Below are 4,309 nucleotides of genomic sequence, written 5' to 3' on the forward strand. Positions count from 1 at the left end.
ATAAGGAAAATGTACTAATAAGTTTATTTAGGTCATTTTTACAATAATTTAATTAATATTCTAAATAGTTTATAACAAAAATAAATTTGAAGATGAATTTGGACTCCTTGAAAAGCATATCGAGTCATTGAAAAAGAGTTATTGAAAGTAAACAAATTAGTCTCAAATTTTACTTTTTAAATAAAAATTAGGTTTCCCAAAAGTAGAAATGTGAAAATGAGTTTAGTCAAATAGACTAACCTAACAATTATAACATCCACACGTGTGATTATCACTAAAAAAACACACTAAAAAAATAGTGACAATTTTAATTGTTAAAAATTGTCATAATTATTTTTGTAATATAATATTTACAATTTTAAAACGACAATTTTAATTACTCTTATATTTTTTTTTTAAAATATGACATTTACAATTGTCAGTTTATAAAATTAACTACTCTTTCTACCTGTATTTTTTAATCCCTTCATTGTATTACTCTTTTTCCAAAAAAAAAAATTTGACTTGGAATTCCACAAAATTTCATCAAGCTTCCATTCCCAAACCTCACTCTAAAATTCTCTCATTCACAAACCCTAACTTTGAAATCTCTCATTCTCAAAACATTTTGTTTAACCCTCTCTTTCAATCTCGTTGCAAACATTTCCTTTCTTTGAACCTCATTTCAAATGTTTTCTTTCTTTGAACCTTATCTTTGACTCTCATAACCCTCACCGGAACTAAGTAAACATCACCTCTCACCATCACAATAAATCCTTACCATCAACGTGACCATGAATCCTTACTGTTAGCCATCATAGATTCATTGGAGTCGCTCATTCCTTCCTTCATAGACGACGTTGAGAGGTAACATTTGTTCACTGGTTTTGATTTCTTTCTTCGTTCATACATGATGTTTGAAAATTGAGTCCCTGTCAGATTTAATGGCATTTGGCCAATCATGAAGCTTGAAAATATTGTGTATGAAGAGGGATGTCGCCTTAGCCACTCCAAAAGGATGTGAAAGCGACAAAAAATGAGCATACTTAGTTAAGTGATCATAACAACAAAAATCACAGTCATAGTACAAGATTTAGGGATAACAATAATAAATTCCATGGATATATATTTCCAAGGTCTATCAAAAACATCATCAAACTGATATAAAAAAAATCCCAACTGGTTTGTTTGATCTGCACTCAAACTCAGAAGTTGAGGATGTGCTATAGTCCAAAAAGTAGTTACACATTGTATTGTCAATAATATTGGTTGACCCTCCTCAAGTTTGACTTTACTAGAAATTTGAACATTATCAAGGTGTTGTTTTCTCTTACCAAGGTCACCTTAGCCCCCATATGATTGAACATCATAGCTAGCTTTAGACAATTCCATACAATCCCCCATAATTTTTTAAACCATTGCATTCCCAATATAACTCCAAAATTAGTACTAGGTAAGACCAAAAAATCAGCCTGAAAAGTTTGTTATTAGATTGCCATTGAACACCAAGACACTATTTAGTGATTTTGAGTTGTTTATCAGAAGCCACAATCACAGAGAAATCATTGATGAAAACTATCCCTAAATCCAAACTTTGTGTTATCAAATACATATCAAAATGTTTATCTGAATCATCTTCATCCCCCGTCTTATTTTGGGAAACAAAAATAACATTTAATTTTTTCCAAAACTTACATTTAGTACGATGGTTCTTATCCCATTTCTCACCACAAAACCTACATAACCCTTTAGAAATACGTTCACTAACATCTATCCTAGAAATAAAAGTTGTAGCATTAGTCTTGTTGTCCAACCCTAACATCAGCTTAAAGGAACTTGGTGTAGAATGAGATTGTAAAGTAGTAATAGGTGTAGATTTATTGTAAGACTATGTCCGGTTACCTGCTTTGAAATTTCAATTTTTCTCCTCCTATCTACTCACTGAAACCCCATGAATTTTCTTAGTCAATTCTTACAATACATCTTTTTTGGAGACGAGCCAACCACACTGCTGGTTGAAGCATAAAAGGTTTGTATAAGTGTACTAATTTTTCCAATTCCAATTTTACACCTAACCAAAAAAAAACTCAAAGCAATTTCTTCTTAAACTATAACTCTAGCTAAAATATTATCAAATTTATCCAAATATTCAATTGAATAACTTCCCTATTTTAAGCGACCCAATTCAGCCACGAGATCATCAAAGGCGTCATCATTAAATCTATGAGTCGCATCATGCAAAATTTGCATCCAAGATTGGCATGCAAAAGCTTTTTCCTCCATTGAAAGGAGCAGTAACCCTGCTCGTTGATGTATTGGGTTGTCATCCAATTTGAAAAATTGATCAACTTTCACCCTCTAGTCCCAAAAATTGCTTCCATCAAATGAGGGAAAACACAACTGATTTCTATCAAGAATCGTAGAAGAAGTTTTCATAAGTTCTTGATTTGTGCAAGAAAGGGATGGAATTTGTGGTGCGAGTGGATTATGTTAATTCAATTTCAGTTCAGTCAAATCCTCACTCTTTTACTCGACAAGTAGACCGAGTCAATTGTACTACCACTTAGGGTTGTCGTATCCATAGGGAATTAATGATATGAAAGTATATTTATCTTTTAAAATGAAGAGATACGTGATTTAGAGATTATTTGAATCTAATATTTATAGAGAACAATTATAATATTAACAACAACAATAATAATAACACTACTAGATGTTTAGATTGAGAGGTGAAATGTTAGACAAATCACTAAAGCAAGGAAGTCACAATATAACACAAATGTTGGAATTAGAATAAATTTGTGAATTTCCTTTGTTATTGTTATCTATACATGCAATGTTTTATTCAAAATTCTTATTCCTGTTTTGACAAAGCAAGTCGATTCCTTGTGCAAGGTTATCTAAAACAATAAGCCACTATTATGAATTACCTCTTCATTAAGACGAAATAGTTCACCATAGTCTCAACTTAGCGTTCTACAAACATTGAATCCTATGACTGGCTGAAATCATCTTCCGGCTTCATTCATGCCCTATGAAAAATCAATGGTCGTTCCTCACCATTGAGCATTAAGCACACTACCAGATCCATGGAATTTGAATATAAAAGAGAAATATGTAACTATAAACAACAATAACTCCAAAAATATCACATTTTCATCCAATCCCAACAAGATAGATTTTAGAATGAGAAGCTAAAATACAACAAACTTGGATCCCTGAGTGTTGTTACCAGTTTGGCTTCAAAGGTTTCCTCCTCTAGAAATCAATCTTCACTCCTTCTGAGGCTTTGGCCTTGTTAGCCTGATAGATTTTGAAGTTCAAACTATCTGAGTCTAAACTAGCAAAACCTCTATATCTAAACCTACATAAGGATCTCACATGATCTTTTTCTACTTCATTTCTCAAGTAATCTCAGTGCTCTTGGTGTCTCTCAATACCTCTCGATGCTTTGAACGTTTCCCCAAGGTCACTATTTGTATTTTTTTGAATGGGATTAGAGGAATTCATTCATTCGCTCAGCACAGGCTAATCCGCTCTGCGAATTAGCTTTCTTCATCTTTAAGTAATCTTTGGATTTCAAGCCCAATTCTTGGGCTTCTTAGGATTTCCAAATTCAAAGATTTATCAGAGATTCACTCCCAATTGAGTCCAAAACTGATATTTCTTCCCCATGAAGCATATTTGGCCTGGCTTGGGCTTCAAACAAAATCCCTTTGTTCCCAAACTTGGTGTAGATTGGCTTGAGTCATTCGTAAGAGAAATTGGGATTTCTTCATGGTTAAGGACTCTCATTCGCTCAACCCTTTTGTCATTCGCTCAGCCTATTAATCTTTGAACTTCTTTGGTTGTTCTAGTCTCAATCTGCTAAGCGTATGTGGGTGCGCTCAATGTTTTGAGTGTTTTCCAAGGAGTTTGCTTTATAGACTCAATCCGCTGAGCCATTTTCATGCATTGGGCGGATTGGTTCTTTTTCTTCATCCTTGTTTTCTTATTTTTCTAGATTTTTCTACAATATTGTTTGCATTTTTCTTCTTTTCTTCCTCTTTTTCATGTGTAGTTGTGGTTGGAGTTTTTTTGCATGCTTCTTACTAATATTTGCACATATTTTTTTATCTAAACTACATGCCTTTTTATCTATGAAAATTACTATCAATCTATTGAAAAATGCCTATAATAGCCATGGAAGAAATTAAACCATCAACAACATGTTGTAATCCTTGTAAAGATTTTTGGGTCTCTTCCTAGGACAGTTTCTCCAAAGATTTCACCTTTGTTTCTAATTCCTTATTAGTCACCATCTCCCTTAGCTAATTAATATCACTTGTTA

The sequence above is a fragment of the Phaseolus vulgaris genome, chromosome 4 (genome assembly GCF_000499845.2).
Source record: "Phaseolus vulgaris cultivar G19833 chromosome 4, P. vulgaris v2.0, whole genome shotgun sequence".
NCBI classification, from domain to species: domain Eukaryota; kingdom Viridiplantae; phylum Streptophyta; class Magnoliopsida; order Fabales; family Fabaceae; genus Phaseolus; species Phaseolus vulgaris.